Source organism: Macaca fascicularis, chromosome 4, assembly GCF_037993035.2.
Source record: "Macaca fascicularis isolate 582-1 chromosome 4, T2T-MFA8v1.1".
Lineage (NCBI taxonomy): Eukaryota > Metazoa > Chordata > Mammalia > Primates > Cercopithecidae > Macaca > Macaca fascicularis.
Genome location: NC_088378.1, coordinates 26119931 through 26132515, shown reverse-complemented (window position 1 = coordinate 26132515; position 12585 = coordinate 26119931). Strand labels below are relative to the sequence as shown.

At 32.9% G+C, this 12585-nt stretch overlaps 1 long non-coding RNA gene across 1 annotated transcript; it reads left to right on the top strand.

Annotated features, from left to right (window-relative positions):
• The first annotated feature begins 274 nt into the window (after nt 1-274).
• On the top strand, nt 275-11339 carry LOC141410211 (uncharacterized). The gene is made up of 2 exons (XR_012434407.1): nt 275-569; nt 8905-11339. It is a non-coding gene; the product is annotated as an uncharacterized lncRNA (long non-coding RNA).
• The last annotated feature ends 1246 nt before the right edge of the window (nt 11340-12585 follow it).

The following is a 12585-nucleotide window of genomic DNA, read 5'->3' as shown; positions in this document are numbered from 1 at the left end:
TTTAGATATTGATAATTGTTGAGAGCTGGAGCCTGAATTTTATGAATACTTTGTAGACCTTAGCTTTAATGACTAACATGAGAAAGTACTCCTTAGGACCCTGCTGCTAGATGGCACAGGCATCAAAAAGAGATTCCCAAATAAAATGAACCAAAACCACTTTCCACTGTGTTCTGGGATTCGTTCAAACAGTTTGGAAATGAGCAGACTTTTCTCTTGAATCAAATCCAATATTCTTTTTTAGATTTGGAAAAAGTCTCCAAATTTCTCTTCCAGTACCTATGGGGCATGTTAGAAACATTAGTAGCATTTATTAGGGGGAACCTTTCCCATTAGCTAAAGCGAGGGCTAGTGTTGACAGCCAATATTCAGTGAACCACAGGGGCTTGCTGGTGAAGGTCAGAGGCTGTCTGCCCACCTGGCAGTGGCTGGCATTGTTATATGCTAAATCAGGATTATATTTCTGACACTTGGCTAAAGGATCCTGTAAGAGCTGCTCTGTTTAGAATAATAATAAAAGCAATGAAGATTCTCGAACAATGAGTACCTTCTCTGTGCCAGGTAATGTGGTAAGTTCTTTACGTATATAATCTGAATCTACAAGACATCCCATAAGATAACTAATAATATTATTCCTGTTATTTTATAAATCAAGAAAGAGAGTTTTAGAGAGGTTTAAAAATGTGTATCAAGTTACTTATTAAGAAGCAGAGTGAGGATCCCATGTTAAGGCTCTGATTCCAAAGCATACGCTTTTAGCATCTGGTTATATTACTTTTTAAACCTGCAGTGGTTATAAGGTGAACTATTGTATCTGAAAGGTTGAAATTTCAAAAACTTCATGTTAGCTGTAGATTTCAATGTTTGTTTGCCTCCCGGTGAATTTTCAAAACTTCTCAAATACTTGCCTGAGTGTCAGTCTCTCTTGGTTTCAAATGTTTCAATGTCCCCAGTCTGAGCAGTGGGAGGCAGCAGAAGGCCAGTGTTATCTTCAAATTGGATAATCAAATCCTGTTTCGTGGATCTCTGACTGTTGTAGATTTGAGATATTAACAACATTTATAAATTTTGTTTTATAATGGAGTGCAATCATATTTTAAATAAATTATAACTGACTAGGACATCTTTCCTAGGGTTCATATCATTATGCAAGAATAGCTGTTTTTTAAATTATAAAATAATATCTGTTACTTGGACATAGGAGTTTTTTTCCTTATTGTAATTAGTGCTTTTGTGGTCACAGAAAGAACATTGACATAGTGTCTGTTGAGGACAGAGAGGCAAGAAGAATTTTGTTTTTGGCACTGATTCCAATGTAACTAAGAAGTCATTCTAAATATCCAGCCTACAAATGTGTAAATATAAGCTGAAAATTCTATAATATAGTGTGAAAGCACATCTAACTTTTTTTGCACTTGTCTTTGATGTAGCTAATTGACAAAGTACAATGCATGAGAGAGCCTTAATCCCAAGAGACTCCAAAGGAGGTTCTTGAATTTCGCTTTTAGACAGTTAGCAAAAATTTAGGCAAGGATTATAAAAAAGAAAGGATGGACTCTTGTTGTACAGCATTATTTCTTGTTATTAGTGCCATCTTAAACGTTAACGACTCCCCTCCTCACCTCTTTGAGACCAGACATTGTATTATTGAGGCTAGCTAGCAAGTTTTTGGAAATGTAAACTTAGGAGAAAGTTCCTAAAATGTATGCAAGAAAAACTCTTTATTATTCTTTTTAAAAAAACCTATATTTCTGTTTTCACTATTCAGGGGTTGCCATGTATACTCTTAAGATACCACGCCAAATATTGTCCTTTGTATATCAATTAAAATTCACAAGTAAATATTGGAGCATTGACTTTGTACCAGACATTTAGTTAGGTGCAATGTCTTCGTTGGCTCCTGTCTCCAAACGCTCTGTCGCTGCAATTAATAACCCTTCTCTATAGTTTTGGCCTCACCTCAGATTTACCTCTTGAAATAGGGAGAAATCAAGAGTTTGGTTTTCTTTGTTTTCTCCTAACTCAGTACTTCAGTTCTTGGTGTGTGTTTACCCGTCCTGTTATTAATTTCCAAGTGTTGACCTTCCTTCCCAGGAGTCCTCCGTTTTCTATGTGAGTTGCCCAGTGGTGATTCCTCTTGCTACTAGCATCCTCACACCTTGTATAGATTTATGTGGGTCCTGGTGAAAGGATCTCATGTTCCTCCTGTTCTTCCTTCCCTGAGATTTCCTCCTGGATATTGGAAGTACTTTCTGGGCTTTCACTGCATAAAAACTTCCATATTTTGTATCAGATCTTTAGCCGGCAGCACAGAATGCCTGAACTCTCTAGTTCAGTCGTCCAAAGTCTATATTTTAAGTCTCTAAGCTCTTGGTATTTTACTATATATTTATAAAGCCTTCTACTTTTTTTAAAAACAATCTAGACTAAACAGTATAATTTGTCCTTCAGTTAGATTGTAAATATTTCTTGGTAGGCTTCATTTCTTTAGTTAATGCTTGCCACTTTTTGATGTCAAATGGAACACTGTCTTTAAGCTATACATTTATGTGTAATTATGATAAAATCCCTTGATTTAGGTTATAATTATTTTATGGCATTTTTCCTTAACATGAAGTAAAATAACAACTGTGTGTTCCTAATTAGGACTTTAGGAAAAACCTAAGAATTATTTTGAATCTGTCTCATATGTTTTCTAACAATCCTTTTTCTTAATCACACTGCTGCTTCTGAGTTATTTTCCTATTGCTCTGAATTTTCTGGAAAAACAAAATCACTTATGTGAAAGAGTACCTGTTTGATGAAAAGTTTATTCAAAGGATCCGATGATCAATTGTGGGTGGCACTGATTACTTGTATCTAAGTGATAAAGAGAAAATGACCTCTGCTTTTACTGGGGATGCTGGTGGCAATGCAACTCCTTGAGAATAACAGACTATTTTATAGCTATGGAGATCTAAAAATCAATTTAAAAATTTTTAAATCACAGATTAAGTATATTCTGTACTTTGAAAAACAAACAAACAAAAACCAAACAAAAACACACACATAAATGGAATCATACAATATGTAGTTATGTTGCATTTGTTTTTTTTCACAAGGTAATATATTCAAGATTCAATTTTGCTGTAGCATATTTTATAGCTGAATAGCATTTTATTGTCTGAGTATACCACATTTAGTTTATCAGTCTTCCATTTGGTGAACATTGGGATTATTAATAGTCATTATTATGAATAATGTTGCTATGGATATTTGCATATTTGAGGTTTTGTGGATATAATTGTTCACTTCTTTTGAGCATATTCCTAGAAGAGGAATTGCTGTGTTGGGTAAGTTTATGTCTAATATTTTAAGAAACTGCCAAACCATTTTCCAAAATGGTTGTACCATTTTACATTCATAAGCAATGTAAGAGGGTTCCAGTTTCTTCACATCCTTGTCAAAACTTTGTATTGGCTCTCGTTTTTACTATAGACATTCTCTTGGGTGGAATAGTGATACTTCACAGTAGATTTGCATTTTTATGATGACATTGAACATCCTTCCTCATTTATTAACATATACCACCTGTATATTTTATTTGGTGATCTGTTTAAGTTTTTTGCCTATATTTATATTGGACAACATGTCCTCTTTGAGTTGAAAGAGTTCTTTATATATTTTAGATATAAGCCTTCTATCACATATGTATGGTTTACACATATCTTCTTCTGGTCTGTGGCTTGTCTTTTCATTTTCATAATGACGTCCTTTGAGACAAAGGTTTTTCATTTTAATGAAGTCCAATTTATTAATTGCTTGTTATATGTTTGTTATATGTTTTGTTTGTTATATGTTTTGCTTTTGGCATTGAATGTAAAAACTGAAAGTTTAAAAAGATCACAAAGATTTTCTCTTACGTTTTCTTCTAGAAATTTTAGAATGTTAACTCTTACATTTATATCTATAACTGATTTTGAGTTAATTTTCATATAGTGTGAGAAGCTGTCCTCTTTTTCTTTTTGCATGTGGATATCCAATTATCCCAGCACTACTTATTGAAAAAAGATCTTCTCGTTATTGCATTGTCTTTTTCATGTTGGTCAAACACTAGTTGACTGCTCTCACCATTTCTATTTACTATGGTATGAGAGGTTCTATTAAGCAAGAAAAATAAAATAAAAGGCATCTATATTTGAAAAGGAAAAGTTAAACTATCTGTTTGGGATGACATAATCTTATATAGAGAAAATTCTTAAAAATTCCCACAAATCACTGGAGCTAATGAATGAATTCAGCACTGTTACACATTACCATGTGAAATTCATTTGTATTTCTGTGTACTAGTAATGGACAATCCAAAAAATGAAACTAGGAAAATAATATCATTACAATAGTATAAAAAATTCCAAGTACTTAGACAAAATTTCACAAAAGTTTAAGATTTGTACACTGAAAACTGCAGAACATTGTGATCTATAAAATAGAAAGACATTTAATATTTATGGATTGGAAGCAAGTATAATTAAGATGGCAATACTCAATAAATTGATCTACAGATTTAACACCATCTCTATTAAGATCTCAGCCACCTTTTTCTATAAATTAACAAGCTGACCCTAAAATTCATATGAAAATGTAAGGGATCCAGAATAATCAAAACAATTATGAAAAAGAAGAACATAGTTGGATAACCCATACTTTTTAATTTCAAAACTTATTACCAAAAATCCTACAGTAATCAAGGTTGTGTGGTGTTGAAATAAAGATAAATATTTTGATCAATAGAATAGAATTGGAATCATAAATAGTTATAGTCAATACATTTTTGGCAAAGGTGCTGAGACTGGGGGAAGAATAGTTTTCAACAAATGATGCTGAGACAACTGGAAATCCACATACAAAAGAATGAGGTTGGACCTTTAACTATATACAATTATGAACTAAAACAGATTATAGATCTATGTTAGAGTTAGAACTGTGAAACTCTTAAGAGCAAACATAAGAGTAAATGATCACGACTTTATGTTAGGCAATAATTTCTTAGGAGACTAAAGCATAAATTAGGCAAAATAAATAATAGACAAATTGGGCTTCGTTGAAATTTTGAACATTTGAATTTCAAAGAATACTATTAAGAAATCAAAAGAAAAACACACAGAATATGATAACATATTTGCAAGTCATGTATATTATGAGAAACATGTTCAGAATATACGAGGAACTCTTAAAACTCAACAATAAAAAGATAAATAACCCAACTACAAAGTGGGTAAAGTATTTGAATAGATAATCTACAAGGAGATCTACAAATGGCCCAAAGGCACATAAAAAGATGTTTAATATCATTAACTATTAGGAAATGCAAGTCAAAACCACAAGATACTGCTTCAAACCTACAAGGATAGTTATAATTAAGACAGACATATTATAACAAGTATTGGTGAGGATTTAGAAAAATTAGAACCTTCATCCATTGCTCGGGGGGGTTGAAATGGTTCACCCATTTTGGAAAACAGTTTAGCAGTTCCTCAAAAAGTTAAACACATAGTTAACTTAATACTTAGCAATTTCAATCCTAAATATATACATGAGAGAAATGAAAAGTTATATCCACACAAAAACTTGTATGTGAATACTGATACCAGAATTATTCATAGTAACTCAAAGTGGAAACTACCCAAATGTCTACCAATAGAATGGATAATATATGGCATATTCATTCAATGGAATATTTTTTGACAATAAAAACAAATGAAGTGCTGATACATGCTACAACATGGATGAACTTTGAAAATACTATATGAAGTGAAAGATGCCAGTCACAAAAAACCACATGCTGTGTGATATTGGGTATATGAAATTTATAGAAAAGGCAAATACAGAGAGACAAAAAGTGTATTATTGGTTGTCTAGGGCTGTAGAGAATTGTGGGAATATATAATAACAGTAATAGTAATAATAATATTAATGACTTTTAGAGAGTGTAGAGTTTCTTTGGGACTGATAAAAATGTTCTAAAATTAGATAATACTAATGGTTGCACAACTCTGAATGTATTAATAATCAGTGAATTGTACACTAAATTTAATGGTATGTGAATTATGCATCAATAAGACTTATAAAAATTGACTATAAATAAATATAAGCATTGGTTTCTGTACTATCAATTCTAATCCACTGAGCAACATGCCTATTTTTGTGCCAATACTGCATTTATACAACTACTGTGGCTTTATTAGTAGGTTTTTTAAGTTTTGAAATCAAATAGTCTTCCAATTTTGTCCTTTTTAAGAATTGTTTTGGATATTCTACTTTATTTGCATTTTCAAATGAGTTGTAGAATCAGATTGTCAATTTCTACCAAAAAAAAAAAAAAAGCTGGATATACTTTTGGTTAGGAGTTGCCTTGAATTTATAGATCAATTTGCAGATAATTATCATGTTGACAACACTGAGTTATCAAATTCAGGAACACGGAATGTCCATCTACTTATTTAGATCTTTAATTTATCTCAGCAATGTTATATCATTTTCAGAGCACAAATTTTATACCTCTTTTGTCAAATTTATTCTTATGTATTTTATTACTTTTGATGGTATTGTGGATGGTAATACATCCTTATTTTCATTTTTTGATTGTATGTTGCTAGTGTAAAGAAATACAATTTACTTTTATTTATTGACTATGATCAACATGGTGAAACCTCGTCACTATTAAAAATACAAAAATTAGCTGGGTGTGATGGTGGGCGCCTGTAATCGCAGCTACTTGGGAGGCTGAGGCAAGAGAATCACTTGAACCCGGGAGGCGGAGGTTGCAATGAGCCGAGATCGCTCACTGCTACCCTCCTCAACTTTTTTTGTTTAATTAGTTCTAATAGATTTTGTGTGTGTGTGTGCACGCGTGCAGTTTTTTGGGATTTTTCATAAAAAAGATTTTATCATTTATAAGAGTTTTATACTTTTTCTTTTCCAATTTGGTTGCCTTTAATTGATTAATATTATTGTTATTATTATTATTATCATCTAGGTTTAGAACCTCAAGTGCAATGTTGAATAGAAGCATCAAGATCAGGCATTCTTGCTTGTCCCTAACCTTAAGAGGAAAGCATTCAGTCTTTTATCATTAATGATGATACCAGCTGTGAGATTTTTTATGTGCCCTCTATCATGTGAGACGTTTCACTTCTATGCCAAATCTGATGGGAGTTTTTTTTATTATAAATGGGTGTCTTATTTTTCAAATACTTCTCCTGCATGTATTGTGATCATACGGGTTGCTTCTTTCATTCTATTGATAGAATGTATTACATTAAGGCATTCTCGTATTACATTAAGGCATTCTTGCATTTCTAGGCTGAATCCTTGGTCGTAGTGCGCCTTTTTAAGTGTGCATTTACTAAGGAGTTTTGCACATTTGTTTATCAGTGACATTTTTCTAAAATTGTTTTTTTCTTCTTCTTTAGTATTTCTTTGGCTATGGTTTGAAGGTAATTGGTATCAGGGTAACAATTATGATCAGCAGGTCTTTCCTCTGCCTGTGTTTTCTGGAGGAAGGGTTGGCATTATTTATTCAAATATTTGTAAAATTCACCAATGAAGCAGCCAAGCATCAGTGCAGTGGCTAATAAGACTACTGCTGCTGTTAGGTTAACTTTTCACACATACTTCCATAGATCAGTTGTATAAGACAATGAGCTCAAAAGAAAACAGATCGTTAATTATTTACACAGACAACAGAAGCAAGATTAGCATGATGTCAACTCCACACACTCCTAATCCCACAGATGACACCAAACCAAAGTCCAGATTATAGACAACACAAGAGTGGGTCACTCTGTCATGGAGAAGTATCCTCTAAACTGTAGCCAAGCAGTCTTATATGTTTCCACATGAGTCTCCAGCCATATCCAAGAAGAGAGAAAGTTGGAAAGTGCTGCACTCACTGAAAGTAGGAAGATAGATGAAAAAATTTCTTGTGGCAGTCTCCTACAAGACAGGACTGAGAAATTGCCTTGCAGTAAGCCTTAGGAAGTTTCTTTCTCCTTGATCTAGGAAGAATGCCGGGTTATTCACCAAAACTTGGTTTAGACTAATGTCAACCTCCTATGAGGCCTGCCAACATGGCCTGTGTGGAGATGTACAAAGATACCAGGGTTCCCTGAGAAAGCTTTTCTCTTACAAAATTCATCTGAATCTGGGCTTTTCTTTGTGGGAAGACTTTAAATCGCAAATTTAATTTCTTTTCTTACTATAGATCTATTCAGATTTGTTATTTCTTCTTCTGTTAGGAGAAAAAAATTCTTTAATCAGTTTTGGTCATTTATTTCTTCCTAGGAATTTCTTTATTTCATTAGCTTATAATGTTTTTTATTTATGTAAGTTTGGTAGTAATAACCCTCTTCCATTCCTGATAGTGGTAATTTTTGTCTTATTTTCTCATTCAGTCTAGTAACAAATTTGTCAATTTTATTGATCTTTTCAATGAACCAACTTTTTATTTCATTGAATTTGAAAAATATCCTAGTTTTCTGTTTGAGATTTTTTTTTCTCTAATCCTTATTGTTTTCTTTATATTGATTCTTTTAAGTCTATTGCTGCTGCTTTTATTTGATGTCTTTAGGTAGAACCTTACATTATTGATTTGAAAACTCTTTTTCTTTGTCAATAAAAGCATTTCAATCTTTAAGCATTACTTGAGCTGTATTCCATAAATTTTGATGTTATATTTTAATTTTTATTGAATCTTGATGACTTTATCTAATAAATGGGGTCTGATATTGATATTTATTTCCAAGACCAGACTAAAGGCATCTGAAGATACATTTTGTAGGTTTGGATTAGTCAAGTCAAATGTCTGTGAGTGGCAAGGATTTTGTTAGCTCCCGCTTGATTTTTACTCTTTATCTTGTTTTGCAGCCAGCGCTCACAGAGTGGAATGTTTCTAAGTGCCAAGGACAGAGGAGTACAAGGTTTCTGTAAGACTTTGCAAAGGATGATTTACTACTTGGTGGGAAATTTCCCTCACTCCAAACAACTGGCTTGTATTAACTGGCACTTTGGTGAAGCTGTCCTGAAAAGTCACTTTTCTTTTCCATTTGCTCTGATTGCCCCCATGCCTAACGAGCACAAAGTGTTCCTAAGACTACAAATAGTCATGTGACATGGTATTATAATTAATGCTAAGTTTTGAAAATCCTGGTTTTGTTAGTAAAATGATATAAGATAATGATTCACACTCATTAAAAAGAGTGTGGTTGGTCACGCACAGTGGCTCATATCTGTAATCCCAGCACTTAGGGAAGCCAAGGTAGGTGGATTACCTGAGGTCAGGAGTTCAAGTCCAGCCTGGCCAACATGGTGAAACCTCGTCACTACTAAAAATACAAAAATTAGCTGGATGTGATGATGGGCGCCTGTAATCCCAGCTACTTGGGAGGCTGAGGCAAGAGAATCACTTGAAAACCCGGGAGGCATAGGTTACAGTGAGCTGAGATCGCGCCATTACACTCCAGCCTGGACGACAGAGCGAGACTCCTTCTCAAAATAAAAATTAAAAAAAAATTTAAAAAAGGAGGGGGATTGCGTTTAATTCTCAACTTTCTTCACTTTTGAATAAGCAAACTTATAAATAGTGCTATAATATTCTTTTATGACAAATGTAGGCCTGTGAATGTCTTGGATCTGGCATGATACACCTTCGGGGGTGTCAAAAATAATTCTTATGTCTCAACACAGAAAAGCTTAGACCATAATCCTGGCTTCAACCAGTGGTGTCACTTTGCTGGAACTAATCAAGAAAAGAGAGAAATGAGCACAGAAAGTAGATTTTGAATATGTAAAATTTTGTAATGTATTATGAGAATAATACATTCTCATTTTATTGTAGATTCAATTTACTGTAGGTTGATTTTCTCTTGATAATGGAAGAGACTCATGGCAGATAACAATATGTTTTTATACTGTTGATGTTCTCTGGGGAGTGAGTTGATGAGCTGGAGCAGGATGTGGTCCTACAGTAAGACTAAAAACAAACCACTACCATCTATTGAGCTCTCAGGACACGTCAGGACTATCACAAGTGGTTCTTTCACCTCTTATTTCTACAGACCTCCCCCAGTGCCTGTTGTTTATACTTTAGTATCAGCACTTTTTATGTTGGAACTCATATGTTAGTTATTTCTATATATAGTGTTTCCCCCATAATTTTAAATCTTTAAGGATAAGGGCTGTGTTGTAATCATATTTGATCTCTCTCAGTGTTTCGAGAAATGCTTTCTATATAACAAGTACTTAGTTCATACCTGTTAAACTGCATTTAAGTGAACAAAAAGTTATAAGCTCGAGTGACACATTTCAAAGAGATATAAGCAGCAAAGCATAATAAAATGACATAACAGAATTGTCAGCCAAAAATATGGTGTATCAAAACAAGTGAACAAATAAGTAAACAATGCCTTAAAATGTGTTCAGGAAATGATAGCTTTAAAAGAATGAAGCTCTTCTAGGTATAAATATTGTGTCAGTTAAAGCTATGCAGACAATCACCACAGTGTCTGATGTACATTGAACTTGTGAATAAAATTCCTTAATTTCCAAAAATAATTCATGTTTTTAAAATTGGAGCTTCCTAGAAGATTAGTTGAACTACTATATATTTGATAAGCAATTTCCACCTCCTAATCAAGGGAACATATAGTAACTTTACCATATTGGTTGCCTACAGTTAATCATAGTAGAATCAAATATTTTGAGTTTTTTTGTGTGTAATAATTCAGATTTTATATATTATGTTATTTACACAGAAACTGAATTTATAAGAATTTAAGGAGAAAATTTTGCTCAACTCTTTCTTTAGGTGATATAAAGATAACCTGGTTTGACATTTTGACATCTTTCTTTTTTTAAGAAAACAGGATTCAAGAGAATTATTGTTGTGTGGCATAGAAAGAGCAAAAGCCTGAGAGAGGCTGGGAGTTTGAACTCAAGTTCTGCCAAAAGTTCAATGTATTTTGGCAAATGATATATCCCTTCATCTACAGGATTTCAGGTATCTCATCTGTAAAATGAAAGGGATTGTGTTAGAGATCTTTCTAGTTTAATTTTTTTTTTATTTCTAAGTAGATATTTGTACTCATAATGTATTTCTACAAAAGATGATAATAAACCCTATGTAGATGGCATACATTTAGATTAAAGTATAAATGTATTGGTCTAACAGCATTAATGTAAAAATGGAATGTTTTTTAGGTTTAAAATTGTAAGCTTGTAATTAAATTGTTAAATAATTTGTATCTTCCACATTGAAAGATATCCTTGACAGTAGAAAACAATAAACATTAGAAACCCATAAACTTAGAAGGAAGCAGACATGATTTTTTTAACTGTTCCTTTTTTTTTCTGTAATAAAAACCATGATTTTTCCTAGTACCCTCAGGGTATTCTATGAGGAATAATTAAATATTCTGCAGAGAGAACTTTGAAGATAAAAAGCATTAGAAAATGCTACATTTTACCATCATTCTTTGACTGTCAATAAGGCATTTCCCAAGTGCTTTTTTGGACTCAAAACATATTTATTGTTCTTCAGCTGTCCAGTTATTTTTTTGAAAACTCATTATTTTTAGCTGGCTAACAGCTTTTTATTCTTTAGAATAAAATTTAGGTCAACAAAGGCTCAGCCAAGGAAACTGTGAAACAACCAAATGTTTCCAAGTATGTGACCGGTCACCATCTTGACCATTAATTCTTCCACATTTTTTAGAAAAATTATTTCACAGTTGATGTAATAATGGATCATGAAAATTGCAAGCTAAATAGAAAACAACAAAGAAGGAAGCAAAATATCACCCCTAATTTTATAATCTGACAATAACCATCACTAGCTTTAACTAAATATTATTCCAGATATTTCTATATACTTCTAGGCCAATAGAGAAATGTACACTCACCAACACACATATGCACATGTAGTAATAATTTTATAAAATGTGATCATATAGTAGTTGCTAGTTTAACACTATTCAATTAAATAAGCAAGAGGCCTTAAGCCTGAGGCTGTCTCTGTAGTTTGAGCTCCTACATAACAAATTACAACCTAACTTAGTCTGTAAACAAACCAAAACCTAATTTACAAGTTTAACAAACAGCTGAGTTTCAGCCCATCACAAGCAGCCACGTAATCACAGGCATGCCCGAGTAAGACAGATGCCTAGCTATAGCCAATCAGGTGATTCCTCTACTTTCCTTCGGTGTCTGGCCTATTACAGTTGTCTGCTCAGACTGTTGCGGGGAGCTGTCTGAGGCTTCACTATTTCAGGGTGTTGCCTAATTCATGAATTATTCTCTGTTCAAATCAATTTTGCTAACTTTAACTTGACTGAATGTTTTTTTTAAAACAGCAGTATTAAAATTAACTAATGTTTTAACACACGTACACACAAAATGGATTGTTGTACCTGGGATAAATAATCTTTTACCACAAGAGTTCATAAAGATACCTCTAAAGTAAAAAAATTATACAAAAGCATCAAGATGATGCCAAAAAGTCTAAATTTATTTTTTGTATAGTATTATGTGATCTCCTGCTTATGTGAAAAT